Raw genomic sequence first — 7662 nt, 5'->3', positions numbered from 1 at the left:
CCTGCCCCGGTTACCTTGCTGTTCTGTCCCGGTTACCTCACTCCCCCCCTGCCCCGGTTACCTTGCTGTTCTGTCCCGGTTACCTCACCACCCCCCCCCCCTGCCCCGGTTACCTTGCTGTTCTGTCCCGGTTACCTCGCCGCTCTGTCTCGGACACTCCTCACTGCTCCGCTTCCTCCAACGAAAGGGCCGCTTCACCCTCCGGCCGGCACTATGTCACAGACCGCATCACCCCGGTGAGGGGGAAGGGGCTTCATCCGCGGAGCTAACTGAATTCCCGGTCTCACCCCCTCCAGCCGGTATCCCGGAGCCCCACATCCCTCCGGGCCCTCGCTCCTCCTCCTCTCCGCTTCCGTCCCCGGGGTCAGTCTTAGCTCCATCCCCCCGACCCGACCGGTGGGACTATATGTCGTGGGGGGGGGGGGCGGACGGTGACGGTGCGGAGGCGGGCGGTGAAGCGGTTTGTTCCAGCACATTCGATGCAGTGACGTCACCTGCAGCAGGGGGGCGGGGCTTGGGGGACGGTTGGGCGGGCGCCGCCGTTACCATGGGGACAAGGGCCAAAAGGACCGTCAGCGCGCCCCCCCTCGGGCGGGAGGAGGTGCTGCAGCCTCCCCTCCCCCACACTCTTCAGCATTTAAAGGGGCTGCCCCTCAGCTTCAGGCTACCCTCCAGTCACCCCCACCCACATCAATGGCTCCTGCTCTTTGCCCACTCAGCATGGAGGAGCAGACAGAGGGACCTACCTGTGGGTTACGCCAGGGTGGGCAGCGCCCAGTGCCCGCTGGCACGCTTGAAATCTGGAAGGTCCAGAGAGCATCTTCCCAGGCGATTGGATAAGAGATGTTCAAAACCAACAGGGGTCCTGGATCGAGGCCATAGGGGGGGAAACTGACCCCATGGCCAACGGATCGAGGGCACAGATTGAATTGGCCAAAGGAGCCATGGTGACAGGAAGGAAATCTTTCTCACACAGCCAGCGGCTGGGATCTGGAAGGCACGAGCTGAGAATAGGGTGGAGGCAGGTTCAATGGAGGCATTTCAGAGGAATTGGATTATTAGGGATAACGTGGAGGGCTAAGGGGAAAAGGCAGGGCAGTGGCACTCGCTATCGCTCTGCATCCCGGAGTCACACGTAGGCCAGACCAGGGAAAGATGGGCAGATTCCCTTCCCCGAAAGGCCATTGGTGACCCAGACTAGTTTTTATGACCATCAATGATAGTCTCGTGGTCATTGTTACTGAGATTAGCTTTTCATTCCTGATTTATTCGTTGAATTTACATTCCACCAGCTGCCTTCGTGGGTTTGAACCTGTGCATCCACCTCCCCCTCCCTCACCCCACCAGCCCCAGCATTAGCCTGGGTGTCCCACTACACCTCCACCTCTCGCTCTCTCGCTCTCCCTTTCTCTCTCCCTCTATGAATGGCCTCCCTCTGTGATTTGTGAACATTAGCCAGCTCTCCTCTTATACCTTATATAAATGACTTTCTTTAAGTTTAAGGTTCTTGTTTGAGACTGGAGTATGTCACTTTCATACTGAATATTGCCTCACTCTCGCTCTCCCTCTCTGTCCCCTTTTTGCTTTGTCAGGGTATCCAGTTACACTGGTTTCAAGCTGCACGTTTTCCAGCTCTGGAGACATGAGTTCAGATGGCACCGCAGCAATGGGAGGAAATTCAATTCAATTAAGAAAACTGGAATCAAAAGCTAGTCTCAGAAATGATGATCATGAAACTACTGGTTTGTTCTAAAAACCCATCTGCTTCGCTAAAGCCTTTAGGGAAGGAAATCTGCCATCCTTATCTGGTCTGGGAACAAAGGAACATAGGACTTAGGAGCAGGATGAGGCCATTTGGCCCTTCGAGCCTGCTCCGCCGATCATGGCTGATCTGGTTGTGTGTCCTCAGCTCCACCTTCCTGTCTGCTCCCCATGACATTTGACTCCCTTGTCTATCAAAAATCTATCTAACTCTGCCTTGAATAAATGTAAAGACCCAGCCTCCACTACTTTCTGGGGAAGAGAACTCCGCAGCCTAACAACCCTTTGAGAGAAAAAAATTCTCTTCATCTCTGTCTTAAAAGGGAGACCTCTTATTTTTAAACTATGCCCCCTAGTTTTAGTCTCCCTGACAAGAGGAAACATCCTCCTGGTATCCACCCTGTCAAGTTCCCTTAGGATCTTCTATGTTTCAATAAGATCGCCTCTCATTCTTCTAAACTCCACTGGGTGTAGGCCCAACCTGTTTAACCTTTACTGGTCTGACCCACATGTGACTCCAGGCCCACAGAAATATTCTTGCTTCTCTTGTTATCAAAATGAACATATCCATATTGTCAGCGCAGTAAAATATTGAGCACGCAGCGGAATATGTTAATGTTCTAACCAGCTTGAGAAACAGGGGCTATGCCCTTGACTTTGTGGAATCTATTAATACTGTAATCCAAAACGAGCTAATAGTAGCTGTATGCAATTCCTGAGTTCATACACTCACTAGAGTTGATGAGAAAACCTTGCCCGGGATTTTCTGTGCTGGCTGGCATGTTCAGTGGCATGAGCGGGCAATATGGTGAAAAGGCCAACGGTGTTGTGAAACCAGTTTGCGATCACCCGCTCAGCCATGTTTCCCGCCATCGGACGTCAGGAACCTCATTATCATCATAAGCCCAGCCCACGGGAATCGTCTCCGCCCCACTGGATGTTACACAACGGCATATATAAGGCATGCACTTGGCAGTCTGCATGTTGTGGGGAACTCGGAAGAGAGTGCACAGTAACGTTGCGGAGTGCTTGCCCGGTTCACCTGTTGGACTTCAAGGTTGAGGCGTGTTGCGGGGTGGGGGTGGGGGCAAGGGCCACCCTGCAGTTGAAGGTAGCGCATAAGCACGGGGTGGTGGGGAGGGGGTAGTGTGGGCGAGGGAAGCAGCCACACATTAGGGAAACCTGGTATAAAGTGACCATTCCTCTGCAGCTGAGACAGTTCAGACGCAGCCACATTGATATGATTGGAGTTGGGTCTCTAGCATCTCTGCCCCCTCAAGCAACACAGGGGCATGAAAGTGCCACCAAATGCTCCAGAGCTTTTCCCCCCTCAGGCACAGACTGCCAACTAATGAGTGTTTTAGTGAACTGCAGAACAGTTGGACGACTGCACACGTTGTACAACCTCCTCGCTGAAGCTGACCATGGAGCAGTGACTGGTGGAGGGACTCACAGCCCCTGGCAATGTCTTCATCCCGGTTTGGACCAGTCTCTCCCATGGTTCAAGCTAACAGTGCAGCCTTGCAGTGTGGGTTAGGAGAATGCCTGTGCCTGAGCTGAGAGCACAGCATGCAGTCCAATGGGCAAAGCTGCCACCAATCGGTCAGCTGGAGTGGGGCGGAGGGGGTTGGCGTTTCAGGCAGCCATGCAGTGCACTAAACTCTGACCATCCAAGTGGTGGCCAGCACTCTCTGGGAAGCCTTAAGGGGCTGTCATGCTTAACCAGGACAGGTTGTTAGTACAGCCAAGCTAACCACTTGTCTCTCTCTTTCAGCCTGCAGGAGGAGTACATCAGGATCATGGTGAACCAGCTATATGCCTCAAGGCTTACAGAGAGTGAAGACAATGGAGAAGAGAATGATGGAGGGACCTGCCTGTGCAGAGGGAGGGGCAGCACTCTTTGGAAGAAAGGGCAGCTGGCCTCCTGGACACGCCGCTGTAAAGTCACAGTGAGCTGCCGTTAGTTGGCGTCCAGCTAGACCCAGGGTCTACAGACGCCACCTTTCATTCCCGCAGGGGACTGAGAAGCAGTGTTGCCGCAGACGGCACATGTCTAGGGAACTGGTCAGTCACATCTGCTGCAGGATTTGGTGCCACAAGGACATGGAGGGCACCCACTGCCAGTGGTCATGAAAATGACTGCGTCGCACAATTTTTATGCCAGTGGCTCCTTTCAGGGCTCCACAGGTGACCTCTGTGGGATCTCACAAGCCTCCACCCATAAATGCATCCATGAGGCCATGGATTCTTTTTAAGTTTTAAATTTTTTAATTTATTCATTCACGGGATGTGAGCTTTGCTGACTGGGCCAGCATTTATTGCCCATCCGTAGTTGCCCTTGAGAAGGTGGTGGTGAGCTGCCTTCTTGAACCGCTGCAGTCCATGTGGTGCAGGTGCACCCACAGTGCTGTTAGGAAGGGAGTTCCAGGATTTTGACCCAGCGACAGTGAAAGAACGGCAATATATTTCCAAGTCAGGACGTGAGTGACTTGGAGGTGAACTTCTAGGTGGTGGTGTTCCCATCCATCTGCTGCCCTTGTCCTTCTAGATGATAATGGTCATGGGTTTGGAAGGTGCTGTCTAAGGAGCCTTGGTGAATTCCTGCAGTGCATCTTGTAGATGGTACACACTGCTGCTACTGTGCGTCAGTGGTGAAGGGAGTGAATGTTTGTGGATGTGGTGCCAATCAAGCGGGCTGCTTTGTCCTGGATGGTGTCAAACTTCTTGAGTGTTGTGGGAGCTGCACTCGTCCAGGTAAGTGGGGAGTATTCCATCACACTCCTGACTTGTGCCTTGTAGATGGTGGACAGGCTTTGGGGAGTCAGGAGGTGAGTTACTCGCCGCAGGATTCCTAACCTCTGACCTGCTCTTGTAGCCACAGTATTTATATGGCTAGTCCAGTTCAGTTTCTGGTCAATGGTAACTCACAGGATGTTGATAGTGGGGGATTCAGTGATGGGAATTCCATTGAATGTCAAGGGGCGATGGTTGGATTCTCTCTTGTTGGAGATGGTCATTGCCTGGCACTTGTGTGGTGCGAAAGTAACTTGCCACTTGTCAGCCCAAACCTGGATATTGTCCAGATCTTGCTGCATTTGGACACGGACTGCTTCAGTATCTGAGGAGTCGTGAATGGTGCTGAACATTGTGCAATCATCAGCGAACATCCCCACTTCTGACCTTATGATGGAAGGAAGGTCATTGATGAAGCAGCTGAAGATGGTTGGGCTGAGGACACTACCCTGAGGAACTCCTGCAGTGATGTCCTGGAGCTGAGAAGACTGACCTCCAACAACCACAACCATTTTCCTTTGTGTTAGGTATGACTCCAACCAGCGGAGAGTTTTCCCCCCAGATGCCATCTTCGCAAGTGCACACAACTTTGTGCAATTCACCCGGGATCAGGACAGCCAGGATGCAAGAGAACAAAGAACAAAGAACAAAGAACAAAGAAAAGTACAGCACAGGAACAGGCCCTTCGGCCCTCCAAGCCTGCGCCAATCATATTGCCCATCAAGTAAAACATTTTGCACTTCCGGGGTCCGTATCCCCCTATTCCCATCCTATTCATGTATTTATCAAGCTGCCTCTTAAACACCACTATCGTACCTGCTTCCACCAGCTCCTCTGGCAGCGAATTCCAGACACTCACTACCCTTTGCGTAAAAAACTTGCCCCGCACATCTCCTCTGTCGTTTTCTCATCTCACCTTAAATCTATGTCCCCTAGTAATTGACTCTTCCACCCTGGGAAAAAGCTTCTGACTATCTACTCTGTCCATGCCACTCATAATTTTGTAAACTTCTATCAAGTCGCCCCTCAATCTCCGTCGGTCTAGTGAGAACAATCCGAGTTTCTCCAACCTCTCCTCGTAGCCAATAACCTCCAGACCAGGCAGCATCCTGGTAAACCTCCTCTGCACCCTCTCCAATGCCTCCATATCCTTCTGGTAATGTGGCGACCAGAATTGCACGCAATATTCCAAGTGTGGCCTAACCAAGGTTCTATACAACTGCAGCATGACTTCCCAGCTTTTATACTCAATAGCCCTGCCAATGAAGGCAAGCATGCCATATGCCTCCCTGACTACCTTATCCACCTGCGTTGCCACTTTCAGTGACCTGTGGACCTGTACACCCAGATCCCTCTGCCCGTCAATGCACTTAAGGGTTCTGCCATATACTGTATAATTCCTGCCTGTATTAGACCTTCCAAAATGCATTACCTCGCATTTGTCTGGATTAAACTCCATCTGCCATTTCTCCGCCCAAGTCTCCAACCGATCCATATTCCGTTGTATCCTTTGACAATCCTCTTCACTATCTGCAACTCCTCCAACCTTAGTGTCGTCTGCAAACTTACTAATTAGCCCAGTTACATTTTCCTCCAAATCATTTATGTATACTACAAACAGCAAAGGTCCCAGCACTGATCCCTGTGGAACTCCACTAGTCACAGCTCTCCATTCAGAAAAGCACCCTTCCACTGCTACCCTCTGTCTTCTATGACCAAGCCAATTCTGTATCCATCTTGCCAGCTCACCTCTGATCCCGTGCGACTTTACCTTCTGTACCAGTCTGCCATGAGGGACCTTGTCAATGGCCTTACTGAAATCCATGTATATAACATCCACTGCCCTTCCATCGTCGATCATCTTTGTCACTTCCTCTAAAAACTCAATCAAGTTAGTGAGACACGACCTCCCCTTCACAAAACCATGCTGCCTCTCATTAATACGCCCATTTGCTTCCAAATGGTAGTAAATCCTGTCACGAAGAATCTTCTCCAATAATTTCCCTACCACTGACGTAAGGCTCACCGGCCTGTAATTTCCTGGATTATTCCTGCTACCCTTCTTAAACAATGGAACAACATTGGCCACTTTCTAGTCCTCTGGGACCTCACCCGTAGCCAGGGAGGATGCAAAGATTTCTGTTAAGGCCCCAGCAATCTCCTCCCTTGCCTCCCTCAGTACTCTGGGGTAGATCCCATCTGGCCCTGGAGACTTATCCACCTTAATATTCTTCAAGACGCCTAACACCTCCTCCTTTTTGATCTCAACATGATCCAGGCTATCTATACACTCTGCCCTAGACAAATCGACCGCTAAGTCCTTCTCTTTGGTGAATACTGATGAGAAGTATTCATTTAGTATCTCTCCCATTTCTTCTGGCTCCACACACAGATTCCCACCTCTGTCCCTGAGTGGGCCTACCCTTTCCCTGGCTACCCTCTTGCTTTTTACAATTGTATAAAAGGCCTTGGGATTTTCCTTAATCCTGGTTGCCAGTGACTTTTCATGACACCTTTTAGCCCTCCTGACTCCTTGCTTAAGTTTCTTCCTACTTTCTTTATATTCTCCACGGGCTTCATCTGTTCCCTAGCCCTTATGAATGCTTCCCTTTTCTCTTTGACTAATCTCGCAATATCCTTCGTTATCCAAGGCTCCTGAAACTTGCCATACTTATCCTTCATCCTAGCAGGAACATGCCGGTTCTAAATTCTTATCAACTGACGTTTGCAAGCCCCCCACATGTCAGTTGTTGATTTGCCCTCAAACATCCGCCTCCAGTCTAGATTCCTCAGTTCCTGCCTAATATTGTTATAATTAGCCTTCCCCCAATTAAGTACCTTAACCTGAGGACTCCTGTTATCCTTATCCACCAGGAGTCCTCATGGCAGACTGGTACAGAAGGTAAAGTCGCACGGGATAGTGAAGAGGATTGTCAAAGGATACAATGGGACATAGATCGGTTGGAGACTTGGGTGGAGAAATGGCAGATGGAGTTTAATCTGGACAAATGCGAGGTAATGCATTTTGGAAGGTCTAATACAGGTAGGAATTATACAGTAAATGGCAGAACCCTTAAGTGCATTGACGGGCAGAGGGATCTGGGTGTA

General features: G+C 50.7%; 1 protein-coding gene across 1 annotated transcript in view; it reads right to left on the bottom strand.

Annotated features, from left to right (window-relative positions):
- hsp90ab1 (heat shock protein 90, alpha (cytosolic), class B member 1) overlaps nt 1–230 on the bottom strand; it is a 27692-nt gene extending 27462 nt beyond the window's left edge. The window contains exon 1 of the mRNA XM_078535367.1: nt 114–230. The gene's annotated coding sequence lies outside the window, so the exon portion shown is untranslated. The remainder of the gene's footprint in view (nt 1–113) is intronic.
- Between the last annotated feature and the right edge of the window lie 7432 nt (nt 231–7662).

Source organism: Cetorhinus maximus, unplaced genomic scaffold, assembly GCF_964194155.1.
Source record: "Cetorhinus maximus unplaced genomic scaffold, sCetMax3.hap1.1 HAP1_SCAFFOLD_414, whole genome shotgun sequence".
Taxonomy (NCBI): Eukaryota; Metazoa; Chordata; class Chondrichthyes; order Lamniformes; family Cetorhinidae; genus Cetorhinus; species Cetorhinus maximus.
This window is presented reverse-complemented; position numbering and strand designations above follow the sequence as displayed.